General features: G+C 43.5%; 1 long non-coding RNA gene and 1 pseudogene across 2 annotated transcripts in view; both read left to right on the top strand.

Annotated features, from left to right (window-relative positions):
• The window catches only part of LOC116460195 (uncharacterized), a 101,508-nt gene that overhangs the window by 40,020 nt on the left and 47,410 nt on the right, over positions 1-14,078 (top strand). The window lies entirely within an intron of this gene.
• LOC116460192 (actin, clone 302-like) lies at positions 2,263-3,553 on the top strand (annotated as a pseudogene).

Consider the following 14,078-nt stretch of genomic DNA (forward strand, 5'->3'; position numbering starts at 1 on the left):
AAGAAAGTAAGCAGAAGAGATGTAGGGATGAGTAATGGATACAAGTGGCTTCTTTTCTGCTCACCAATACTGTGGGAGGAAGTTTCTGAGACAGCCCCGATTATGCCTGCCTCCCAATATCCCCGATTATGCCTGTCTCCTTGTGTATGAACCTACTCTCCCTTGAGTGATCTGGGCCTGTGACTTGCTTCTGATTAATAGGATAACAATAAAGGTGATAAGCTATCATTTCCATAATTATGTAACAAGCATGTAACCTCTGTCTCATTAGCAGATTTTCTCTATTTGTCTTCTTGGCTTTCATGCTTTGGTGAAGGAAATAGCCGTGTTCAAGAGCCCTGTGTAACAAGAAGAGGTTCATGTTGCAAGGATCTTAGGGTAGCTGTTGGCCAACAGCTAGCAAGGAGCTGAGACCCTCAGTCCAGCAGCCTTTGAGGAACAGAGTTCTGCCAACAACCTGAGTGAGCTTGAAAGTAGATCCTTCCCCAGCCAAGCTTTCAGATGAGACCCTAGCCCTGGTCACCAATATGATTGTATCCTTGTGAAAGACCCTGAAGCAGAGGATGCAGCTCAGCTGGATTCCTGACCCACAGATGTGGAGATAATAAATGTGTGTTGTTGAAACCATTACACTATGGTAATTTATTAAATGCCAATAGATAACACATACAAACACCCAGAGTTTAGTTGAGGGATCAGGGGATAGGCCCATGTGGCCATTAGCTGTGGTATATGCTTACCTAATTCAAGAGTCAAAGGAGAGCAGACTATCTTTTACAGTTCTGAAATACAGAAGGGAGATCGCTTATATTTGGAAATAAATTACTTGGTGGGTCAATTAAAACCAGAACTGAGAATCAAAGCATTTGATTCACTGGAGAAAAGAGAAAACCCTGAGAGGAATGCAGTTACATTTAGAGCAGCCTCTGAGCAGCAACAGCTGGTGTCTGAATGAGGCCAAGACATCCTATGGGAGTGGTATATGAGCCTCGGGAGGCAAATAAACATTAGACATAACCGTGCAGCAAAAGGCTGTAGGAAGCCAGGGAATCAAGGGGAGTATCATGGAAAGTTGTAGATTTTCCTCTACTGGAATCCATAAAGAATAAGGGATCTTGTAAAATAACTTTTAAAAAATTCAAAATAGTGATTACAATCATTCAGTGTTCCTGTTGTGTGAGCAATTTCCTTTCTTTCCTTTCTCCTCTTCTATCTTACAGTAGCCATTGACACTTTTTACATTAATCTACTCAGGCTTTCATAATAAAATACCACAGTCTAGGTATTATGCAAGACAAAAATTTACTTTCTTGCAGTTCTGGAGGTGAGAAGTCCAAGATCAAGGTGCCTTCAGGGTGAGGCTCCAGTGAGGCCTGTCTTCCTGGCTTGCCAGAGGCTGCCTCCTAGCTGTTTCCTCACATGGCCTTATCTCTCTGTGTATGTGGAAAGAGAGCAGTCTCTGGCATCTCTTTTCTTCTTCTTCTTCTTTTTTTTTTTTTTTTTTTTTTTTTGAGAAGGAGTCTCACTCTGTCGCCCATGCTGGAGTGCAGTGGCGTGATCTCGGCTCACTACAACCTCAGCCTCCTGGGTTCACACCATTCTCCTGCCTCTGCCTCCCTAGTAGCTGGGACTACAGGCGCCCACGACCGTGCGTGGTTAATTTTTTGTATCTTTAGTAGAGACAGGGTTTCACCGTGTTAGCCAGGATGGTCTTGATCTCCTGACCTCGTGATCTGTCTACCTCAGCCTCCCAAAGTGCTGGGATTACAGATGTGAGACACCACACCCAGCCTCTTCCTCTTCTTATAAGGACACCAGTTCTACTGGGTTAAGGCCCCACCTTTATGACTCCATTTAGCATTAATTACCTACCAAAAGGCCCTGTCTCCACATATAGTCCCATTGGGGGTTATGGCTTCAACATATAAATTTGGGGTTGGAGGTGGATACAATTCAGTCTGTAGTACTTTCTAACCACTAAATGCCTATAAAATGTAAGCTCAGTAAGGGCAGGGACTTGGGCTGTGTTTTTCATTGAGCTGTCTTATCTTTCCAAGGCCTATTACAGTGCCTGGCACAGGCACATAGTAGGCCCTCAATAAATGTTTGTTGAATGAATGAACGATGGTGTCTTCTCTCTGATGCTCTGAGACTGAGGAAATCTCTGAGAACAGATCAGGTAACAAGGCATTTTTTTTCCCATAAGAGGTAGAAAGTTTTTATGTAGTATTGTATAAAATATTTTTCAGTTTTATGATAAGACCTATAAAGATGCTCAGTCGTCGCCGCTAGCCCATGCACCATGTCCTCCCACTGCTCCGTGCTCCTCCGCCAGTGGCAATGGAAGAAGAGATCCCCGCGCTCATCATTGACAATGGCTCCCGCACGTGAAAAGCAGCTTTGCTGGGACAATGCCCTCTGAGCCATGTTCCCTTCCATCGTTGGGCACCCCTGGCACCAGGGCGTGATGGTGGGCATGGGCCAGAAGGACTCCTACATGGGCGACGAGGCCCAGAGCAAGTGCAGCATCCTGACCCTGAAGTACCCCATCAAGCACGGCATGGTCACAAACTGGGATGACATGGAGAAGATCTGGCACCACGTTTTCTACAAGGAGCTGCGCGTGGCCCTGGAGGAGCAGCTGGTGCTGCTGACCGAGGCCCTGCTAAACCCCAGGGCCAACAGGGAGAAGATGACTCAGATCATGTTTAAGACCTTCAACACCCCGGCCATGTACGTGGCCATTCAGGCTGTGCTGCCCCTCTACATCTCTGGTTGCACCACTGGCATTGTCATGGACTCTGGAGATGGGGTCACCCACACGGTGCCCATCTACAAGGGACACACCCTCCCTCACACCGTCTTGAATCTGGACCTGGCTGGCCAGGACCCTACTGACTACCTCATGAAGATCCCTACCTAGCGCGACTATAGCTTCACCACCACGGCCAAGCGGAAACTCATGTGCGACATCAAGGAGAAGCTTTGCTATGTCGCCCTGGACTTTGAGCAGGAGATGGCCACTGCTGCATCCTCCTCCTCCCTGGAGAAGAGCTACGAGCTGCCTGACAGCCAGGTCATCACTATCAGCAATGAGCGGTTCTGGTGTCCAAAGCACTGTTCCAGCCTTCCTTCCTGGGCATGGAATCCTGTGGCATCCATGAAAGTGCCTTCAGCTCCATCATGAAGTGTGACATGGACATCCCCAAAGACCTGTACGCCAACACAGTGCTGTCTGGTGGCACCACCATGTACCCTGGCATCACCGATAGGATGCAGAAGGAGATCACCACCCTGGCACCCAGCACCATGAAGGTCAAGATATCGTGCCCCCAGAGTGCAAGTACTTCGTGTGGATCGGTGGCTCCATCCTGGCCTCACTGTCCACGTTCCAGCAGATGTGGATTAGCAAGCAGGAGTATGACGAGTCGGGCCCCTCCATCGTCCACCACAAATGCTTCTAAATGGACTGCGAGCAGATGCATAGCATTTGCTGCATGGGTTAATTTAGAAGTATAAATTTGCCCCTGGCGAATGCATACACCTCATGCTAGCCTCACGATACTGGAATAAGCCTTTGAAAAGAAATTGTCCTTGAAGCTTCTATCTGATATCAGCACTGGAGCATAGAACTTGTTGCTGATTTTGACCTTGTATTCCAGATAACTGTTGCCCTTGGTATTTGTTTAATACCCTGTACATATCTTTGATTTCACCCCTTAGTACACGTGGCTTGGTCACTTCGTGGCTGAGGTAAGAATGTGCTTGTGGAAGACAAGTCTGTGGCTTGGTGAGTCTGCGTAGCCAGCAGTCTCTGATTTGTGCAGGGTATTAATGTGCCAGGGCTGCGTGTTCTGGGATTTCTCCTGAGGCTAGCAAGGGCTCCTGAACCAGTTGTTTCTGTCCTACCAGTCTGTCAGGGTTGGAAAAGTCCAAACCATAGGACCCAGTTTCCTTTATTAGCTCATGTTTTCCTGCCGGAACACAGTGGGCTGTTACTTGCTTTGAGTTGGAAGCGGTTTGCATTTATACCTGTAAATGTATTCATCCTTTTGATTTATGTAAGTTTTTTCTTTTTTTTTTGTACGGAATTCTCAATTCTTTAAATAAGATACAACACATTTTTGTTTTCTACTATTATGTGAGGACATTAGGCCCCAGCAACACACCATTGTGTAAGGAAAAATAAAAGTGTTGCCATAAAACAATGTATAAAGATAAACAATCTGACTTAGATTATTTATTTAATAAATCATCTGATTTATTCAACCATTTCTTCTATCAAAGATTTACTGAGCACCTAGTAGATATTCATCATACGGTCAGGTGCTGTGGGTGAAGCTAAGCAGGGTAAGACACCATCCTTATTCTCAAAGCATTTGCCATGTGCTTGCTGGGGAATGTGGTCAACACAGGAAGCAGTTATGTAGCCACACAATTATGTATAAAAGAATCACTAGAAAGATCATACTTCCCTTCCCTGAGAACTAATAAGAGGATACAGTCCTAAGCAAAACAGAATGGATACCTGCTAGGTAAAAGGCAAATATTTCTTTATGGCAGAGTTGTTTAAGAATTGATAGAAGTAGCTCAGGTAAGCTTAAAACTAAAACAGAGTCCTGTAAAACTCCACTATGAGGCACCTGAGATAATATGAAGTGGGCATTTGGTTATTGGCTCCCATCTTTGGCCAAGCTCCCATATACAAACAGGAGCAGGCTCAAACTTTTATCTTCAAGGGTACAGGAAAGAGAGAGGAGAAAAGGGCAGGGAAGGAAAGGCCCAGTGGGTAATGACAGGCAATCTGTCCCCAGAAGCAGAGAAGGGGAAGGGGGGTTTCCATGTTCTTAGAATCCCCTCGACCTGATCTTCCTGAATTGGGCTGACAACCACCAGAGATTCCTTGAATCTTCGCTGCTGTCTTTAGACAGCCATAGGACCCAGAATTGTCCCTATTGATATTTAACCTGGAGAAGACGACCACCAGAACCAATGGCATAAAATCACAGCCAGACCTGCAGAACCCAAGGCTGGCTAGCTGCCTGGACTTGCCTAATCACTCCTTAATCTTGATCCTAGCACTATGGGAGGCTGAGGTAGGCACATCGCTTGAGCCCAGGAGTTCAAGACCAGCCTGGGAAATATGGTGAAACCCTCTGTATAAAAAATAAAAAAATTATCCAGGCACAGTGGCATGCACTTGTGGTCCCAGCTATTTGGGAGGGTGAGGTGGGAGGATCACCTGAGCCCAAGAGGTCGAGGCTGCAGTGAGCCATGATCGTGCCACTGCACTCCAGCCTGGGTAACACAGTGAGACTGTGTTTCAAAAAAAAAAAAAAAAGTGACCCACATTTTACACATCTGCATTTGTATACCTCAGTTATTTTGTTAAGATTTTCCTCCAGTATTTACGACTGGAAGGTTAGCTACCTTTGGGCCTGAATAGATCTGATACAGCCCTGTCTGAGCATAGGACACTGAGCCCTAGTCTTTCTCATGTCTCTTTCTGCCTGTGGATCTATGAATCAAGGATCCCAATTCTACCCTCCACTATACAATTTCAGAAACAAAGCATGGCTCAACTTACCTGAACACATCACTCCTGGCAAGATCTGCCCACTGTTCCAGGAACAGAAACAATATTCCACACAAACCGGGACTGAGACTGTGTGCTATGGTGGAAATCGCTGTGCTGGTAACAGACACAGCAGGGCTAAGGCTCATACAAGGACAGGAGTGAACAGCAATGCCCAAGCACTCCTTTTACCCTCCCGGAGATTTCACTCTTTGTTTTATTTCTGCCAAGCTCTCTGGTATAGGGTACTTCACTCTTGGCATTAGCTGGCTTCCTGTGGTGTTAAATGAGTTCAAATACTACAAACATGTGTGACAGCATTTTATAAACCCTGAGGCACGATGACAATGTACAGGCTGGCTGTAGCTATGGCCACTCTACCCTTTCTTCTTCTCGTCCAAATGTGGGGTGCAGTGCAGTGTTGAAAACTGTAGGCTCTGGACTCAGATTACCTGACCTTGAAGCTTTAAGCTATTTGTTTAACTTTTGCTCATCTAGGCTTCCTCATCTTAAAAATGAAGGAATACTAATAAGAATCAACTTTATAAGATGGTCTTGAGGTTTAACTAAGGAAAAACTCATTTAAAGGAGAGCATGGGGAACAAAATATTTAATAGAAATATTAGTTGATATTCCTTAAGTGAACAGAGCTAGATGCTAACTTTTCTCTGGTTTCTTTTCCTCAGTGTTATCTTTCAACATGTTGCCTTGGCACTACCAGTAGATAGCAGTGGTCTAGCCAAGGGCCTGAATGAGAGCTATTTAGGGATTATGAGTTGTAACAGAACAACAACATAGATAATATATTTCCAGGGTAGGCCAGGGTAGATTACTGTTCTAAAGGATGTCACCTGTAAGGCCTTGAGAAAAGTATAGGCTGTTAGAAAACTTTCTCCCAGCACTGTTACCATTTATGGGAAACTGATAGAGATTTAACATCTACATTTGCTTATCTCATCTGTGGCTACATTTGCTTGTCTCTTCTCTGACACATTTCTTATTGTGACACATCCTATTGAGAGAAGAACTGCAAGTCTCTTTTCAGGAATTGTATGAATTCAATTTTCATACATTGGGATGAGAGGGTATGAATGAGTATGAAGTAGAATGTTTCTTTCAAGAGGACTCTGAGTCCTCAGGCAGTCTGGGGGATAATCAATGATATTTCTAGTGAAGAAAATGACGATGAAAGAAAATCATTCAGATTTCTGGCTGCACATTGTCAATTAAACTCATAGTTTATTTTTACTCTCTTCAAAACCTTGTTAGAAAAAGGAAGAATGTTGTAAGCCCACAAGGACAGGAAGAGTAGCAACAACATTTGGAAGCTAGAACGCTGAAGAAAGTTTGTTGCTTACTTCACAGATTAGAGACAGCTGAAATCTAAGCAGGTTTCTTTGCATCAGCCTCCTCAGGAGGCAACCCAGGGGGATGATGCAAGGGAAAGAAGTTCAGTAATTTTAGGTGCCAGGTAACTGAAAGTGGGGTGAAGGTAGGACTAAATATAGATTGTTGGACATATAGAATAAAAGGCAACTAGAATCCTAGATCACTCTCCCATCCCGTTTCCACCTGAGAAGATGACTAGAGGCCAGATTCCCTGGAGAGACCAAACTAGGAAGAATTGGGTACCAGGGATGCCAGCTACAGCTGAGGTGGATATGAGACTGTACTGAAGACCCTCTACATACTGGGTGGCTCCCTTTTCTGTAAGCTCCTAGAATATTGGCCACTAGACTTAAACTCTCCAGGCAGGAGATTGAATGACTCTTCTCTGAATAAACTGATTAGCCAAAGAGAAAAGCTATAACATAGAGTTAGAAGTCCCACAGTGAAACTGCATATCCAGATCAACCCACCGTGAAATTCAGTCAACAAGCTCCACTCATAATCACACAATCAATCCAATCACACTTTTCAGTGTTTCCCTAAAATATAAGCAAGGGATCAAGGACAATAAAACATTTGAGAAAAGCCTCCAAACAAGGTTTTACTAATCTCAACGCTACTAATATTTGGGGCTGGATAATCCTTGTGCTGTGCATTGTAAGATATTTAGCAGCATCCTTGGCCTCTACCTACTGGATCCCAGTAGTGCAAATTCCCAGTTGTGACAGACAACCAAATACATCTCCAGACATTGCCCTCAGGACTAAAATCTCTTCCTATTAAGAACCACTGTTCAAACAGGAAGAGAGAGAGAGCTGAGAAAGAGAAAGAATGAGAAAGAAAGAAAAAAGGAAATAGGAAAAAAGAATGTGAAGGAAATAAGAACAAAAATGAACAAAAATATTATCTTCAGAGTGATAAAAGAAGATATTGTATTCATAAAACAAGAGCAGGTGGTGCGGGGCACAGTGGCTCATGCCTGTAATCCCAGCATTCTGGGAGGCCAAGACGGGAAGATCACTTGAACATAGGAGTTCGAGACCAGCCTGGACAACATGGACAAATCCCATCTCTGCAAAAAATAAAAAAATTAGCCAACGATGTTGGCGTATGCTTGTAGTCCCAGGTACTTGGGAGGCTGAGACAGAAGTATAACCTGACCCTGGGAAGGTTGAGGTTGCAGTAAGTCATGATCATGCCACTGGACTCCAGGCTGGGTGAAAGAGTGAGACCCTGTCTCAAAAAAAGAAAGAAAGAAAAAAAGAAAAAGCAGGAGGTAATAGAAAAGAAACATTCAGGAATAAAAAAAAAATCCTTTCAGAAATTAAATAATGTCAACAGAAAGAAAAATAAATAAAAGTGTTGAAAGATAATGTTGCAGATATTTCCCAGAAAAATAGAGCCAAAAAGTCAAAGAGATAGAAAATTGTAGAGAAAGAAAACAGGAATTTGAGCATAATTTTGGAAGACTTAAGGTCCAACTAGTAGATATCCTTCAAATAATAGGAGGGAACAGTGAGATAGATATAGGGGAGGAAAGTTTCAAATAAGCTGTTTGGTATGATTTCCTGTGTCCCTACCTAAATATCATCTTGAGTCGTAATAAACAGCACATGGGAAGGGCAGGGCGAGGTGGAGATAATTGAATCATGGGGGTGGTTTCTCCCATACTGTTCTCATGGTAGCGCATAAGTCTCAAAAGATCTGATGGTTTTATAAATGGGAGTTCCCCTGCACAAGTTCTCTTTTGCCTTCCGCCATGTAAGACGTGCCTTTGCTTCTCCTTTGGCTTTCACCATGATTATGAGGCCTTCCCAGCCATGCTGAATGGTGAGTCCATTAAACCTGTTTCCTTTATAAATTACCCAGTTGGGTATGTCTTTGTTTGCAGCACGAGAATGAACTAATACACTCTCTTCAAGAAAAACGTCCACAATGGAAGGATATGAATTTCTAGATTGAAAGGACTTATAAGGAATCAAATACATGAAACTCAGAGCAGTTGAGACAAAGCAGCCCTAAAAGCTTCCAGGAGAAAATATCGTTCACGTAAAAGGGTCAGAATTTAGAATGACATAAGCCTTCTAGAAGCTGGAAAACAATGGAGTGATGCCATCAAAACCCTGAATAAATTTCCACAAACCAAACTATTATTCAAGTGTGAAGGTGCAATAAAGACATTTTCAGACATGCAAGATCTTGTAAAACTTACCTTCCATGCTCCACTTCTTCAGTGAAGATACTGGGAAATATGCTCTGTCATAACTAGGAAGTAAACTTTTCTTCTCATTCATGTGTTCAGTGGAGGTCAGGTATGATTACGGAGGCTCTGATGGGCTCCCCAAATCCCATTATGAGTCCTTACCAGGTAAGGCAAGTCCTAGGAATTTGGCCTTGGGGCAATTCTGCAAATGGGGCCAGCAATAGTGATGATGATGGGCTCAATTGGCTCCAACTCTTTCTAATGCATATCTTTAACTTCCTGCCCACTTCTTTTTATATTTATTGACTCTAAGCTTGAATTGCCTCTTAGACGCAGCTGGAAAGAATGGCTCCCATTTCCACCGTATCCTTCATCTCTCCATGTTTTCTGTTGAGGCTATGTCAGTTCTAGTTTCTCTGTTAGACTTCTTTCTGCATTCCAGAAGTGACTTAGATTTTCTAGATAGCTGTTGATACGCTTTATTGGGTTGTAGGGCTATTATATATATTTCCTTTGATGACCTTCTGTGTAATTTCTAGGAGATTTCTGGGGATTGGATGGGCAATAAATTATGTGCTTCATCTACCATTTTAAACAGAAACTCATAGACAGCAGATTTTGCCCTTCCCCCATATTTACACACACTGATTGTTGCTGATTAACTAAGGCTCTCAAACTTCTATTATCTCTTCTCCAAACTATTCTCTTTCTCCCTGTGCATTTGCATTTTTAAAACAAACAGTGACCGGGCATGGTGGCTCATACCTGTAATCCCAGCACTTTCAGAGGCTGAGGCAGGAGGATCACTTGAGCCTAGGAATTGTCTAGCCTGGGCAACATAGTGAGACCCCATCTTTACAAATAAAATACAAAAAATTAGCCCTGTGTGGTGGTGCACACCTGTAGTACACCTGTAGTACCAGCTACCTTGGAGGGGTTGAGGTGGGAGAATCCCTTGAACCTAGGAGGTTGAGGCTTCAGTGAGCTGTGATCACACCACTGGACTCCACCCTGGGTGACAGAGTGAGGCCCTGTCTCAAAAAAAAGATAAATAAATAAATAAATAAAGGACTTCACATATGTATCTATTATGTTTTCTTTATTTGTCAGTCAGCCACTCAGTGGAGAGTGAAGAAACCCCACTTAAGCTTGTTTGAGGAAGAGGAAAATCTGTTGCTGCAGGCATCTGAAAAGTCCAGGGGATATGAGCATCAGGTATAGTTTGATCTAGGTGCTCAAATAATAACATTAAACTCACTTCCCATCCCTCTTCTTCTCTTTCAGCATTTCAGCTCTTCTTTTCTCCTGATTGCCTTCATTCTCAGGGAAAGATTATCCACATGGCAGCTTCTAGCACTAATGCCTGTCTGAGACCATCCTGTTACTCCCAATAAAGCTAGGAGTGGCTACTTCTCAGAACACTGGTGTGCTCCTGGGATAATTGCCTTTCTGGAAATCACATTGTAGCTTATTCAGAAGCACTTTTAATAGAGATATTTGGAATGACCCTGGGTGGAACTTTATCAGAACCTGGAGCATAGCAGCAATACCTGGAGATTCAATCAAAAACAGCAAGGCCAGCACAGTGAGTAAGAATGGACTGTGGACAGGAACAGAGGAGGAAGCCCAGTCAAATGAATTGCTGAGGGAAGGAAAATTATATGCTTTGAGCACTTTTTTTTGATGGGCATTTCATACACAGAGGCAGTTAAAAGTATGTGCTCTGCAATCATAGCCCTGCTGGGGATATATTAGGCCCTTGATCTTGAGTGCTTCTTAAACTTTAAAGTACTGGGAATCAAGGGAGGATCTTGTTAAAAGGCAGATTCTGTTTCAGTAGGTCAGGGGTGGCGCTTGAGATTCTGCATCTCTAACCAGCTCCCCGGGAAGCTGGAGTTTTTCTAGGACTTAGACTCTGAGAGGGAGATGTACATGCAGGAGGTTTACTAGGGAGACTTTAGAGTCCTTACCTCTTGGGGATAAAGGCAGAGTTGAACTGAAATACCGGGCCTCAGCCTATCCCACAGGGATAGCTCTGGAGCTGGAGTGGCCCAAGGGAAGGCCTTCCTTGACTAGTCACTGGATGCAGGCTGTCCCTGAGGAGAGTGAGACCCTGGGTGGGGAGGATCTCTCCAGCTGAGTGCAATGCCTGGCCACTCAGCAGCAAGTCATGACCCACCAACCTTCCTAACATCTAGGGGCATGAGTGTTTCCACTCTGAAGTGGAGAGCTGGGACTCTGAAGTAGGGAGCTGGGACTCTGAATTGGGGAACTGGGACTACAACATCCCCGACAGCACATCAGATGGATTATCAAGGTGTTGAACTTGGCAGCTTTGTAGGGAAACTATAAATCTTGTTTTAAGAATAAAATACCCTACTGGCAAATCCAAAGACTGTTTGGGGAACAGTAATGATTTTCCTAATGATGGCAACTAGTCAAGGAGGCCCCATAGTCCTGTCCAACCCTAAAAGTTTTCTAACTCAATTATTGGTTGAGAATGGAAAATAACACAAAAGCACCAAGGAGGTATTGTGGATGAATTTTTTAGCACAAAGTGTTTCATCCATTTCTGCCTATTTTGGATTTCCTATTTCCAACCTATACCAAATGTGCTTGCGTACACATACATATGACTAACCTTAAATATGGCTTCCTTTTAGAGACATAAAAAGCTCATGAATCAACTCCAAAAACATTTCCCCAGACTTTCTTTGAAAGGTGCAGATGAATGAGCTCGACAGAAAACTTTTTGCTTGAAATTTTCCCTTTCTGAGATTGCATAAATTTAAGAGGAAAGGCTGCCAAATGTTCAATGACGCTCAGCGTGGTGGCTTCTGGCAGGGACACTCTGTACCAGCAGCTAAATGAATGTTTCCCTGAATCACTGACTTATCATCCTTTATCACCTGCTCTGTTCCCCCTTTTCTGCACTGAGGCTTTCTAAATGACGTGGGGAGGGGAAGTAAAAAAAAACTTTAGAACCACAACAAGGCACTGCGTATTGACGTTGGATATTGAGAATTCATCTGGTGTTAATAGATAAGATTGCAGTGAGGAACATGAGGCTATCAAAAGCTATCTTCAAGCCTAATGTGGGCAAGACCGGTCAAGCCCCAACACTACAGAGTATCTGGACACTTTGGGCTGTAGCTTTGTGTTAGGAAACTTCTTGTTTGTGTTAGGATTTACCAGATGAATTGGGTCATATAATTCCCTTTTTGAAACCCTTGAAATGAACTCAAACCCTCTAGCCTGGCCTGTTAATAATAGGTTCTATTGCGCCTGCCTTCCTCTGCTGCCTGCCTTCCAACCTCATCCTAAACTGTGCTCACTCTCACTCCCTGTGCCTCAGCCATACCAACAAAATCCCTCAGGCTCCTCCAATATGACAAGACAAGGCCTTTCCAGAGTCACGGCCTTCAGCCCTGCTGCCTGGAATGCTTTTCTCGCAGCATTTCCGTGGCCAGTGCCTCCAGGTCGGCTTAAATGTTATCTCTTTAGAGAGGCCTTCCCTGACTACGATCCTCCACTTTTATTCTCTATTCTCACAGTGTACTTTGGTTTTTTTTCACTGTACTTACCTATGAGAATTTGTAGCCATTATTTGCTCGTTTATTTCTTATCTCTTTTCCACGCTAGACTCCACTCCCTGAAATGGCAGGGACAAAAGCTACCTTGTTCACCACTGAAAACCCAGTGTCAGGCACACAGTTTGTTACTTAAATGAACAATGTTTCACCCAGAGCCTAAGTCTTGTGCCCTCTCGTTTAAAAAGGAACATTTATTTACAGATTTTTAAATGAAGGCTTTGAAAATATGGAAATATCTCACAGACATGAGATGGGAGACTTATGTTTTTAGTATGAGGACATTCTAAACCCCCATCACAACTAATGGCTCCTTCCTCTCTGTCCTCAGGGAGAACAGCTTTTGTTTTAGTTGAGGTATAACTTACTGTAGTATATGGCACACATTTTAACTGAATTTTACATGTGTATACATCTATATGGAGATTAGGATCGAGATGTAGAATACTGATGGCACCTCGGAAGGCTTCCACATGAGAGGGTTCCTCTCAGGCAGTACCATCCAAAAGGTAGCCACTCTACTGTGACAGGTCCCCCAACAGGTTACCGAAGGGTGTAAGTCTGTTGCCTGAACTCTGAGGGCCAGGCAGTGAGCCAAGACCCTGGTGCTGAGCTGAGGAGCAGGTGTCCCTGAGAAGCCAAACATCCCGGAGAGTTTCTGAGGACTTACCAAGAAAAACAGTCTCATCGTTCAAACACGTAGGCAAAGAGCCAGAAAATTAGCTTAAAAGCAGTTTATGGATGGGAGGTGGGGCAGATCTCCAGAGCTATCCTGCAGCCATCCCGGAGTGCTCCGTATGTAAGTCCTAATAAACTCATCTACTCCTCACGCTGGACTTAGGTCTGAGTCATTCTTTGGGCTCTTAGCACTTTCTTAATTTGGGGGTGGTGTTGGGGGACCTTACAGTCCTAAGTGTTTTCATAACAGCCACTATTATTTCTATTTATAAAGGCCAGTTTTGACTTTCTTAGCTTGCTAAAAGGAGTCATACATTATGTATTCTTTCATGTCTAGTTTTTCTTTTTTGCTCAAAATATGATTTTGAGATCTATTCATGTTCCTATATGTACTACTAGTTTATGTGTCTTATTGCTTTGTAATATTCCTTTGTGTGAGGATAGCACAGTTTATTCTATAGTTGAAGGACATTTGGGTTGTATCCAGTTAATGGCTATGATGAACAACTTTGCTAGGAACATTATTATTATTATTATTATTATTATTATTTTATTTTTTTTTTTTTGAGACGGAGTCTCGCCTGTCGCCCAGGCTGGAGTGCAGTGGCGCAATCTCGGCTCACTGCAAGCTCCGCCTCCCGGG

This window comes from Hylobates moloch, unplaced genomic scaffold, assembly GCF_009828535.3.
Source record: "Hylobates moloch isolate HMO894 unplaced genomic scaffold, HMol_V3 SCAFFOLD_20, whole genome shotgun sequence".
Classification (NCBI taxonomy): Eukaryota; Metazoa; Chordata; class Mammalia; order Primates; family Hylobatidae; genus Hylobates; species Hylobates moloch.